Source organism: Theropithecus gelada, chromosome 1 (genome assembly GCF_003255815.1).
Source record: "Theropithecus gelada isolate Dixy chromosome 1, Tgel_1.0, whole genome shotgun sequence".
Classification (NCBI taxonomy): Eukaryota; Metazoa; Chordata; class Mammalia; order Primates; family Cercopithecidae; genus Theropithecus; species Theropithecus gelada.
Genome location: NC_037668.1, coordinates 36,725,799 through 36,739,244, shown reverse-complemented (window position 1 = coordinate 36,739,244; position 13,446 = coordinate 36,725,799).

Genomic DNA, 13,446 nt, shown 5'->3' with positions numbered 1-13,446 from the left:
AAATAGAGGCTTACTACAAATTAACAAAATGTTAGATTTATCAGACATATTTAACAATTCTAAACTTGTATGCTCCAAATAATATAGCCTCAAAATATCAAAGTAGAAACATCAACAAAACTACTAGGAAAATGGAGTGAGGAAGGATAAACTAACAACAGAGAGAACAAAAGGAAATTTCCATGATGAGCTACCCAGATCCCCACCGAGTTATGAAAGCCTTATTCCTCAAGCTCCTGGGAATGCCGCCAGAAAACGGCCCTTAGCTGTCAATCCTGTTTGTAGAGTGCCTCAGCTGAAGAAAACTGCCTTGTCCAAGCTTACTCTTCCTTCCAAAGGCAAGCCATATCAATGACTGACCAATAAGAGTTAAGAGGAATAAAGGTCCAGCTCTCTTGCCCAAGTTAGGACAGCTCCAAAAGGTCAATCCTGTTCCAGAACTTTCCATGTAGTTAGCTAAGGCCTATGTTGTACCTGGATCACAACTTAACTTCTCCCTCTGCCCAATTCTTTTTCCTCACCCTCCTTTCAACACTCTAATAAATGTCCTCCATGTTCATCTCCATCTCAAAGACTGCTTGCCAAGGAAGCCAGTCTGCAACAAATATCAAGGAGAGATGCACTGGTAAGAAATTTAAAATATGGGATTAAAGGCCAGGAGAAAAAAAAAAAAAAAAATGGGACTACAGACCAGGAGAGAAAATGGGACTACAATTAGATTTTGGTGTAATTTACATAGAGGTCGTAATAAAAGTTCAGGAATAGAATGAGATGACTAAACTAAGGAATAAGTAAAGACAGCCTCAAAGATGCCAACATCTAAGCATACAAGGAAGAGAAGAATAAATGACTGAGCAGGACTGAGGAGAGGTATCAAAAGGTGTGACGTGTAGTGTAACTGAGGTCAAAGAACAGAAAACTTTAAGAAATTTTTAAGTGAACGGTGTCAAATGCTGTGCATAATAACATGGCTGTTGTGGATACTTGATGTATGCCGACATATCCATTTCCTTTTTTTCCTAGTCCATTCTTCAATCTCTGGGAAGCTATCACCTCCTCTACTCTTGGACGTCCTCTACTCTTGGTCCTCCTCTAATCTTAGTCCTCCTGTACTCTTGGTCGTCCTCTACTCTTGGTCCTCCTCTAATCTTAGTCCTCCTCTACTCTTGAGCTTCAGATGGATCTGATTCTCCCCCATGGTTCCAAATGAGGTCCTACACTCAGGCTTGGCCAATTGGAACATTGCACTCCCCTGGCCTTCAGTTTCGATTTGTGAGAATCAGACCCAGGGTTTTTTTGTTCAAACTATTAAATAAGTTATTTTTAAAATTTTTAATTAGATGATCCCAGGGTTTGCTGGCAGCCATCATGCCACCAAGGAACCTCAAAATGAAGTAAACACAAAAGTGGATAAAGCCCAAAGTTAGAGAAAGTCCTGCCCTGGATAACATCATCTGAACATGTGAACAAAGCAATGTGTGCAGTGACATCCCTCGTCTTTTCCAGTACTGATCCACTGAATTCCTTTTTTTATTTATCCAATTTGAGTTGGGTTTCCTGTCACTAACAAAAAATCCTAACTGATAACATGAGGATAGATATTCCATACTCAATTTTGTATTCTACTTTTTTAAAAAAAACTTTTATTTTAGGTTTGGGGTACATGTGCAGGTTTGTGTTATAGGTAAACTTATGTCGCAGAAATTTGTTGTACAGATTATTCTGTCAGCCAGGTACTATGTGTTTGACTTTTTTCACTAAACATGATCATGAAAGAATTTGTGGTGGTTAAAAGAAAACTAACTGCCTAGGTTGGAATCTAGTTCCCATAGCTGTGTGACTTTCAGCACATGACCTAACCTCACCTTGTAAACTGGGTACAATAATAGGATGTACCTCCTAGGGTTGTTGTGAAGGTTAATACATGTCAAGCCTTAGAACCGTACCTAGTTCTTAGTAAATGCTACAAAAGTGTTAGCTATTATTAGGTATTATTCCCAATTACAAAATCTTCATAATCTTATTACTCCTAATTATAAAATCCTCATTAGCATATGAATAGACAGTGTGTCTTTTACTTGGCCAGTTGTCCTACTACCAGGCCAGTTTTTCACTCTTATGAATAACACCATATTGAACCTCTTTGGGTATAAAGCTTTCTGTATTGTGATTATTTCCTTAGTTTTTTGCTTTTTTTGAGATGCAGTCTCACTCTGTCGCCCAGGCTGAGTGCAGCAGCGGAATCTCTGCTCACTGCAACCTACACCTCCCGGGTTCAAGCGATTCTTGTGCCTCAGCCTCCTGAGTAGGGATTACAGGCACAAGCCATCATGCCCGGCTAATTTTTGTATTTTTAGTAGATATGGGGTTTCACCATGTTGGCCAGGTTGGTTTTGAACTCCTGACCTCAAGTGATCTACCAGCCTCAGCCTCCCAAAGTGCTGGGATTACAGGCATGAGCCACCGTGCCCAGCCTATTTCCTTGGAGTGCTGGTAAAAAAACACTGGTTCAAAGAGTTTATTTGATACTCAAAAAATTTTAAGGAGGTAGAATCTACAGCCTTGGTCTGATGACGCTTCCTTTCCATTTTTATATCAATTAGGCTGTTTGTATTCACCTGAATTTTCCATCCTATAATTTAAGCTTATGGCCAAGACAGTCAACAATGGTGCTGTGTGCTATAAGAGATACAAAAGCAATCATAATCTTTACTAAGATCATACACTCTAATGAGACAGGACAAATGCATAAAAAGAATTAAAGAAAACTTCAAAGAGAAGCAAAGTTCAAATGACTAGAAATTTTTCTGGATTTTACTTTGAAAAAGTAGAAACCATTAGAAATATATGTAGTAAGATACTCAGTAAATGTTTGTTGAATGAATGTAATGGATACCATGGATGTCCTGGGGTACCTTCTGATGCCTCAGGATGGTGTGCACTAATAGGAAGTCGATTTTATTATATTTATAAGTCAGCGAAAACTAAGATTTAGTTACATTTTTTTCCCAAAGAGTTTTTATGCATCATAGCTCACTAAGGTTAATGACTTAATTACACCTATTTTACAAGAGAAACTCAACAACACAGGAATGGTCATGTGTCTTAATTACACACACACGCCTGTTCTAGAAAAAAAAAAAAAAATCTGTCTGGATGGTGGCTCAAGCCTGTAATCCCAGCATTTTGGGAGGCTGAAGCAGGTGGATCACTTGAAGTCAGGAATTGGAGACCAGCCTGGCCAACATGGTGAAACTCCGTCTCTACTAAAAATACAAACATTAACCACTTGTGGTGGCAGGCACTTGTAGTCCCAGCTACTTGGGAGGCTGAGGCACAAGAATAGCTTGAACCCAGGCAGCAGAGGTTGCAGCGAGCTGAAATTGCTGCTGCATTCCAGCCTGGGCAACAGAGCAAGACTCTATCTCAAAAAAAAAAAAAAAAAAAAAACTGACACCTTTAACATTTCAGGCATTTACAGTCATTATTTTAAAAAGTATAATTTGGAAAGATTACTTTAATCCCACAGTCTTAGCTGGACTGAGGAAGAGGTCAGAAACAACTCAAAAGAAATTATGGTTCCAGATGAATTGGCAAATTTAATTCAAGGATCAATCAATATTCATCTGACCTTCATAAATGATTTGAAATTCATATCCTCTCTTAAGTATTAAACCCAAAGTCCTGAGTTCTAGTGGTGTCTCCATTAGATATCTGTTGCTTTTGCAATGTTGTTGACTCCAAGAGACAGATCATGGATAGGAACCTGTATTTTCCAAAATGAGACTGCCAACCAGACACCGTTTCTGTTACCCTCAGTGGCTGAAGACCAAGGAGCTGAGCCTCTGCGTGAGCTGCTCTTCATCCCTGGAATCCAGGTTACTAACCACAGGGATCCCTGCACAAGCTTTCTTGAGTAACATGGAACCAGGTTGCCCATCTCTACCCACATTTTACACAGGACTGCTGAAATGAAGCATTTTGGAAAAATTGCTGTGCTTCACATCTCTTTTGCCCTTAGGTCTTCAGCTGAGTTATAAGTCCCACTGTTTATCAGGGGTACCATCTCCCATACTCCAATGCCCAACTCCCTCCATCTCCTACTCAGTAAACTACTGCACCATGTTCACCCAGTTATTGAAAGCTGGAATCATCATTTATTTTCCTTTTCCTTCACTTCTCATATGCAAGTTACTACTAAAGTCCTGTCCATTCTAGATCCAAAATTTATTTCTTTTGTTTTGTTTTATTTTATTTTATTGAGACAGGGTCTCACTCCACTACCCAGGCTGAAGTGCAGTGGCATGATCTCCACTCACTGCAGCCTCGACCTTCTAGGCTCAAGTGATCGTCCCACCTCAGCCTCCCAAGTAGCTGGGAGCTGGGACTACAGGCAGGAGCTAATTTTTATACTTTTAATAAAGACGGGGTTTCCCCATGTTGGCCAGGCTGATCTCGAACTCCTGACCTCAAGTGATCCGCCTGCCTCAGCCTCTGAAAGTGCTGGAATTACAGGCATGAGCCACCACGCCCGGCCTAAATCCAAAATGTAAACCTAGAATCAGTCTTTGTGGAATCGTTTTGCTCTGCTCCATTCCAAGTACCGCAACTCTCCCTCAAGTCATCAGTTCTCACTTAGACACAGGCAATAGCTTCCTACATGATTTCAGACTGACCTCCTCCAAGTTTCTCCAACACACCAAGTTCTCTCCTATTTTCTGGCCTTTATTCCTTCTGTTTCTGTACCCGAAGTGTACTTTCCCCAGGCTTTTCACCTGGACAGCTCCTTCTCACACTTCAGGTCTCAACATGTCATCTCCCCCAAGGTTGCCCTCCCTGTCCACTCAGTCAAAACCACTCATCTCCCACCACCACCCCACTGCCCTCTGTCTCAGGACTTTCTGAGAGCACGCTACTTTTAGAATGACTTACTGTGTTAGTCACAGTACTCTAGAGGGACAGAACTCATGGAATATATATATATATATGGCTTTATATATTAAAAAAACTGTGTGTGTGTGTATATATATATAAAACTATGTGTATACATATAACTATATGGGAGTTTATTAAGTATTAACTCACACCATCACAAGGTCCCACAACAGGCCATCTGCAGGCTGAGGAGCAAGAAGAGCCAGTCCGAGTTCCAAAACTGAAGAACTTGGAGTCCGATGTTTGAGGGCAGGAAGCATCCGGCATGGGGGAAAGACATAGGCTGGGAGGCTGGGCCAGTCTCTCTTTCCACATTTTTCTGCCTGCTTACATTCTAGCCGAGCTGGCAGCTGATTAGATGGTGCCCACCCAGATTGAGGGTGGGTCTGCCTTTCCCAGCCCATGACTCAAATGTGAATCTCCTTTAGCAGCACCCTCGCAGACACACCCAGGATCCATACTCTGTATCCTGCAATCCAATCCAGTTGACACTATTAACCATCACACTTACATATCCGCTAATTATGTAGCATCTTTCTTCCCCATTAGACTGTAAGTTTCGCAGAGGCAAGGGTTAGATCCATTTTGTTCACCAATGCACACTCAGTGAGTGGTAGGACAGTGCCTGGTATGCAGTGGGCAGTCGTCAATACTGGTCAAACAAATGAGTGATTTGAGATCCCTCTTACCAAAGACTTTTGTCTTAGGTAACATAAATTTTTCTACTGGGCACACAGGACTTACCGTGTCCCACAAACGCAACAAATTCCTACATTCACCACCTTTTCACTTAATACTCCCTCCACCTGCTTGCTCCTAACTCAAACTTTGTTCTTTGAGGACCCAGCTTCCCCAGTGGTCTCTCCAGCTGAAGCGGTGCCTTCTCCCTTTCAGACGCTGGAAGGCAAACTCGCTCCAGGACCTCATTAAAATCAACACAGCAGAAGAGGGCCCACTAGCTGCTTAAAGAAAACAATTTTGTGTGACAGTCATAGGAATGGAGAACTAACAGAAGTACAGGAAATGAACTACACACATTAATTTTACAACCTAATTCAGCCAAGCACGGTGGCTCACACCTGTAATCCCAGCACTTTGGGAGGCCAAAGCAGAAGTATCCCTTGAGCCCAAGAATTGGAGACCAGCCTGGGCAACATGGCAAGACCCCATCTCTACAAAAAAAGGTTTTTTAAACAGTAGTTGGACATGGTGGCATACCATGTGGGCCACACCTGTGGCCCCAACAACTCTGGATGCTGAGGCGGGAGGATCACTAAAGCCCAGGAGGTCAAGGCTGCAGTGAGTGTCTGCACTGCTGCACTCCAGCCTGGGCACAAAGTAAGACTCTGGCTCAAAAAATAAAAATAATAAAAATTAAACCTAATTCGCAGCTTTATGGTTCTGTGACATGGCTACAAAACATTTTCCTACTCAATAATTTTTTTTAAAAAAGCAAAGTGCAAATATGAGTAGTTTAGTAAAACTCAGGTGACGCTGATACTTTATTTTTTGAGACAGCGTCTCATTCTGTCGCCCAGAGTGGAATGTAACGGCATGATCTCAGCTCATTGCAGCCTCAACCTCCTGGGTTCAAGCAATCCTCCCACCTCAGCCTCCTGAATAGCTGGGACTACAGGCAGGCACCACCATGCCCAGCTCATTTTTGTATTTTTTATAGAGAGGGGGTTTCAACATGTTGCCCAGGATGGTCTTGACCTCCTGGGCTCAAACAACCCACCTGCCCTGGCCTCCCAAAATGTTGGGATTACAGGCGTGAGCCACAGCGCCCGGCCTTGACACTGATACTTTAATAATTATACCCAGTCTGTGTTCCGCTACTGGCCTGGTAAATTTGTTTCTTTATGATTATACCCAAATTTGCATACCTTGGTACACAAATGTTTTACTCTCCTTAAATTGTTCGATAGTTTAACTGTGTTGTTTTGTTCTTTCCAACTTCAATTATGTAAAAGTTTGTTTTAAAATAAAAAAGCAGCTTTTTGTACCTAACATTCTCTGAAAGGCAATGCCTCTCCAAAAATCTGTGCGTATTTCTCTCTACGTCCCCTTCCTTGTTTCCTGTCTGTTTCATAATTCCTGCCAGGGAGCCAGGTGCGGTGGTTCACACCTGTAATCCCAGTACTTTGGGAGACCGAGGTGGGTGGATCACTTGAGGTCAGGAGTTCGAGACCAGTCTGGCCAACATGGTGAAACCCCATCTCTGCTAAAAATACAAAAATTAGCTGGGCACGGTCGTGGGTGCCTGTAATTCCAGCTACTTGGGAAGCTAAGGCAGGAGAATCGCTTAAACCTAGGAGGCAGAGGTTGCAGTGAGCCAAGATTATGCTACTGCACTCCAACCTGGGCAACAGAGCAAGACTCCATCTAAAATAAATAAATAAATAAATAAATAAATAAATAAATAAATAAATAAATAAATAAATAAATAAATAAATTTTTTAAATAAAATAAAATAAACACAATTACTGCCAAGGATTGGTGCAAATGTCTGTGTCCCCGAGTTAGGAGAATTGATGCCCTAGCTGGAAAAGATAATTCAGAACTAAGAAGATGGCCCAGCACTCCCTAGACCCAAGTTCTAAACTTTCTGGTCATACAACACCTCTGGCAACAAGAGGATCTCTCTAAAATGCAAATATCAACTTTCACTGTCCACTTGAACTTTGTTAATGACTCCTCTACTTTTAGCAAGAAGTCCAAACACTTCTGCAGTCAAGTAAAATCTGGCCTCTACTTAACCTCTCCAGCCTCATTTCTTACCTTCATTTACAGAGAATTTGGCTTCCTCGGACATGTCACATTCTGAACATTTGCTCTTTGCCCTCCTAAGAACATTCTTCTCCCTTTGTTGTCACCCTGGACACTCTGAATCATCTTTCAGTTCTTGCAGTTGGTGTCTATCCTATGTACCCCCATAGCACCCCACAGGCTCCTATCACAGTATGACATCACAGCTTCCTGTGTTCTTGTCTATAGTCCCCATTGCACTGAAAGCTCACTAAAGACAGTGATTGTAACTCTTGTACGCTGCTGGATACCTAGTATATGACTGCCACATAGTAGAAGATATATATATATAAAATTTTTTTTTAGATGGAGTTTCACTCTTGTTGCCCAGGTTAGAGTGCAGTGGCACGATCTCAGCTCACTGCAACCTCCACCTCCCGGGTTCAAGTGATTCTCCTGCCTCGGTCTCCCGAGTAGCTGGGATTACAGGTGCCAGCCACCATGCCCAGCTAATTTTGTATTTTTAGTAGAGATGGGGTTTCGCCATGTTGGTCAGGCTGGTCTCAAACTCCTGACCTCAGGTGATCCACCCGCCTCAGCCTCCCAAAGTGCTGGGATTACAGGCGTGAGCCACCCCGCCCAGCCTCAATAGATATTTATTGATGGATAAGTGAATACATGCGTGAAGGAGCAGTTAGAAATCCCAAGAAGCGTTGGCATTCATTCAGCTTTTACAATATTACTGCATCAAGTCACGGAGTGTATCTGTTGTCCTTACATTCCAGAGAAAACTGTAAAGCTGTTCCTATCAAAACGTTCTGCAAGGACTTTATGTTAAATAGATTTCTGTACAGGCTAAATGTGTTTTTTAAAGGAAACATGTCTATGGATGTTTATGACTATGGGCTTAGAAGTAACTGCTCACAGACTTACGGTTGGTTACTTGTGAGCTTGCCTTCAGGGATGCTAAGAAGATTCTCTGTGCCCTTAGCATATCTCCCCTATGGATTGCTGGTGCTATCAACTAATACAGAGCCTTTTTTTGTCTTAAGGTTTTACAGTCTCTTAAATACTGCAGCGTCAATTAAGACATTTTACCTTATAAGTCATTTATGCTGCTGGGATTTAAGGAAACAACCTTCTGGACTAATTAAATCATGTATACTATCAAGCAATCAAGAATTTTTCAATCTTGCAATGACAGATGTTCAAAAATTTCCCAAAGAATATGTAACCATAACAATGAGAATAACAATAATAAAAATAGGTCGGGGGCGGTGGCTCACGCCTGTCATCCCAACACTTTAGAAGGCCAAGCCAGGCAGATCACTTGAGGCCAGGAGTTCAAGACCAGCCTGGCCAACATGGTGAAACCCTGTCTCTACTAAAAATACAAAAATTAGCCAGGCATGGTAGCACACATTTGTAGTCCCAGCTACTCAGGAGGCTGAGGCACAAGAATCGCTTGAACCCAGGAGGCAGAGGCTGCAGGGAGCCGAGATCACGCCATTGCACTCCAGCCTGGGTAACACAGCAAGCCTTTGTCTCAAACAGTAATAATAGTAATAATAAAACATCTAACAGTTATTGAACCTTGATTGTGCTGGACAATGTTACAAGCTCTTTTACAGGTACTATCTCAATTATCTGTCCAATAGGAACCACTCTTATCCCCACATGACAAGGCCTCAAGAGGTCAAGTGTTTGCCCGAAGTGAAACAGCTGGTGTTCAAACCGAAACCCTGAGTCCAGAGCAGATCCTTTCATTCCTACACTACTTTTCCTGTTCTTCTTTATCCAGAATAAAAGAAAATACCTGCTACCAAGGCATCAACTTGGTAAAATAATACCAAATTATTTTAGAACTAAGCCAAGGAGTAAGCATCTCAAAGCTTTCTTTTTTTAATATAGCAGTGTTACTTTCCTGATATCCTGCAAACTGCAGCTATATAAACATCTCATATGTGACCAGTGACAATGAAGACGTGAAATACATTTCTGAAATCTCTCAATGAAGAGTTTATATTAACATTTTAAATTAATTAATTAATTAATTTGGCAAGGGACTAGAGCACACCCTACTGGCCGGCTAATAGGAAATACAGCATTTACTTAGGAGAAAATGCTTAAATGTTTAAATTATTTGAAAATAAAGTCAGGTTAGCATCTAAAAGAAATTTGAAAAATTGTCTTGTAAACATCTAGATTATGTATCTAAATTAATGTATCCATAAGACTTGGCCAGGCGCGGTGGTTCACGCCTGTAATCCCAGTACTTTGGGAGGGCGAGGCAGGTGCATCACCTGAGGTCAGGAGTTCAAGACCAACCTGGCCACATGGCGAAACTCCGTCTCTACTGAAAATACAAAAAATTAGCTGGGCATGGTGGTGGGTGCCTGTAATCCCAGCTACTTGGGATAGTTAGGCAACAGAATTGCTTGAACCTGGGAGGTGAAGATTGCAATGAGCTGAGATTGCACCATTCCACTCCAGCCTGGGCAACAAGAGCAAAACTCCATCTCAAAGGAAATAAATAAATAAAAATTAATTAATGTATCCATAAGACTAAAAAATTTCCAACAGTTATACATTTTAGAGATGGGATAGAATTAGAAACATAATAACCACCAATAGCATCTAATGTTAAGAGAGCATTTGGTAAATGAAAGGTGGCTCAGTTTAAACAACTATGCAAACAGCCTGTCTAAAACTCATACTAAGAAAAAGTAGTGAAGCCCTGGCCCTAACACTTAAAATAATAGACTGGGAAATTAAAACCAACCTGCTCAGACTTCTCACAGGTGAAGTATCCTTTTTGGGGAAAAACTAGGAAGGGAGAGCAGTATCCATAACTAACTAATGGAAAAATGTGCTGGGCGTGGTGGCTCATGTCTATAATTCCAGTACTTTGGGAGGCTGAGACAGGCAGGTCACCTGAGGCCGGGAGTTCGAGACCAGTCTGACCAACATGGAGAAACCCAGTCTCTATACTAAAGATACAAAATTAGCCGACGTGGTGGCACATGCCTACAGTCCCAGCTACTCGGGAGGCTGAGGCAGGAGAATCGCTTGAACCTAGAAGGCGGAGGTTGCAGTGAGCCGAGATCGCGCCATTGCACTCCAGCCTGGGCAACAAGAGCGAAACTCCATCTCAGAAAAAAAAACTGAAAAAGGAAAAATGAAATGTTGCCAAGAAATATATTTTCTGTGCTACTTTTCAAGTGGCCACTAAGGTTAAAAAGTAAAAAGTCCATGGAAATCTCTTTGGGATTGTGGTACTCCTCATGGGTGAATCCAGGCTCTTATCAGAATTATCCAGAGTTCACCGGGTGCAGTGGCTCACGCCTGTAATCCCAGCACTTTGGGAGGCCGAGGCAGGCGGATCATGAGGTCAAGAGATCGAGATCATCCTGGCCAATATGGTGAAAACCCGTCTCTACTAAAAACACAAAAATGAGCTGAGCGTGGTGGTGCCTGCCTGCAGTCCCAGCTACTCGGGAGGCTGAGGCAGGAGACTCACTTGAACCCGGGAGGCAGAGGTTGCAGTGAGCTGAGATGGTGACATTGCACTCCAACCTGGGGACAGGGTGAGACTCCATCTCAAAAAAAAAAAAAAGAATCATCTAGAGTTTATTTTATATGTGAGAGTGTGAGAGAGTGTGTGTGTGTGTGTGTACATGCATGCGTTCTGGAAACACCCATGAACAGCAATATGAATGTTCCCCAAATGCAACGTAGCACACTAAGCAAACGCCCTCTAGGAAATGTAATTCCTCTCTTGGTTATATTTTTTTATTGCACACTTATCTATAAAATAGTTTAAGTGCATAATATACATTTATATTACGTATAGACAGAAACAAAGGCTCTAGGACCAAGAGGGACATATAAAATGTGTTTAACTTTAAAATATTTATTATAAACAAAGTAGAAACACAAAAACATCTATAATCAAGAAGAACAAATACCAAAATGTATATGTTCTTCTACAGGATTAAAATAATATCAAAATACAAATATAAATGTAATAAGGTGCCTGTCCAGCATGTTCTGCTTACACATGACATGTAGCATTTCTTTGAGAGGAGAGAAAGCAGCAACGTTTTCAGGAAACCAGTGTCCGTGATTCTAAGGTTTCTAAGCCAGAACCTCACCCTTGTTCTCACTCCAAAGACAGCTGCTTCTTACACTGAAAGAAGGGCAAGTGAAGAATGACAATTTGGGTCAATGTGAGGCAAGTCTAAAGTGTTAGATGTTGAGTTCTTTTCTATTAAAAACAATCAACTAATATAAATTCCTTTTAAAATGGCCTCAAAAGTAAGCAGACTGTGAGAGATATAAAAAACACTGTCTTACTTTAAATGTCATGCTTTACTGGAGATAATTTAAAACAAATTGGGTTCAGGAAAAAGAGACTGTTTCCCCGAATCTCTGGTGTAGTGTTCTAATCTATTAAAGGTCAATGAATAATCACTTAATAAACACAATATGCTAGTATCACTTCAAGATGCTTAGCGTTTTCCTTTTAAACTCTTCCCAAGATGTCCTACAATATTATTGACATATCAATTTTATTATAACACATCATTAACAGACTATTAGATTAAAAATTTGTGGGGTGTAAGTCTTCTCATGTAATTCTTCCACGGCTGAGAAAGCCATATTATATAACTGTAAGCTAAACGTGGCAAACTAGTGGCTAAACAGGTTTCTCCCCAAAAATGAATAAATCAAGTTTATTTTGCAAGTTGTTTAAAATAGAAAAATCAGATTAATCATGTATTACTCATGTGACTTTATGATTTTTGATAATTTACCAAAACATTAGCACATCATACAGCTCACAACTGTAGAGTGAGTATCCTGTTGATCTTCTTTCTCTAAAGAAGGGGTGTGTTTGATGGTTGCTCTGGTGATTATCACTGTTTTATGAATAGGGGAATGTAAAAGCATGCCAATAAGGCTGAAGCACAAATTACAACTGTATTGTAGTGACTTGAAATGGTATAGCCAGGGTTCCTTTCAGATGAAACGTGAGCCCCTTCAAGTGCCCATTCAGTAGATACTGTTCTGTGAGGTTTGAAAAGATGTACCCTGGCAAGTTCTCAGGCTGATCTTTTTTTTACACTGATAACAGCCTATGGGTAAGCCACGAACATAAATGACACCAAAATGGGAAGAAAATCGGGACAGATTTTCTTTGCATCAAAAACTAGTCAGTTGGTAAGGAACTCAGCAATTAGTTGTGACTCATTTCCATCATCCTAAAATAATACTAAATGAATGACAGTAAGGAGACAGGTTAACTGAATTGTTGACAAATAGCATAGGCATGAAAATGACCCAATGGCCCCTTGTAAGACAGAAGAGCCATCAGAAAGGAAACCAGATTTCTCTCTGCAAAACGTTTGTCTGTTTTGCAACCGAGAGAGGGCAAAGATACTTCAGATTCTTTTTTTTTTTTTTTTTTTTCTTTTTGTGCTTAGGGCCTTGAATTCAAAATTAGGCCTTTGAATTAAATTAAAAAGAATGTAAGTAAATAATAGTGGGGAAAAGGCAAATCATTTCATGGGGTGTAGAGTTAATAGTTAACCTGATAATAAGGCCAGAATCTCATTCCATATGTTAAACTACCCCAATTAGGTAGTGCTCAGTGTCTAACTATCAGGCATTATTGCTGAAGTGCAAGCAGGGGCTCCAGGAGGCTAGAGGTCAGCGACAGGTCTCGGCTCTGGCAACAGAGGACCAGCCAGGGGATTTGTT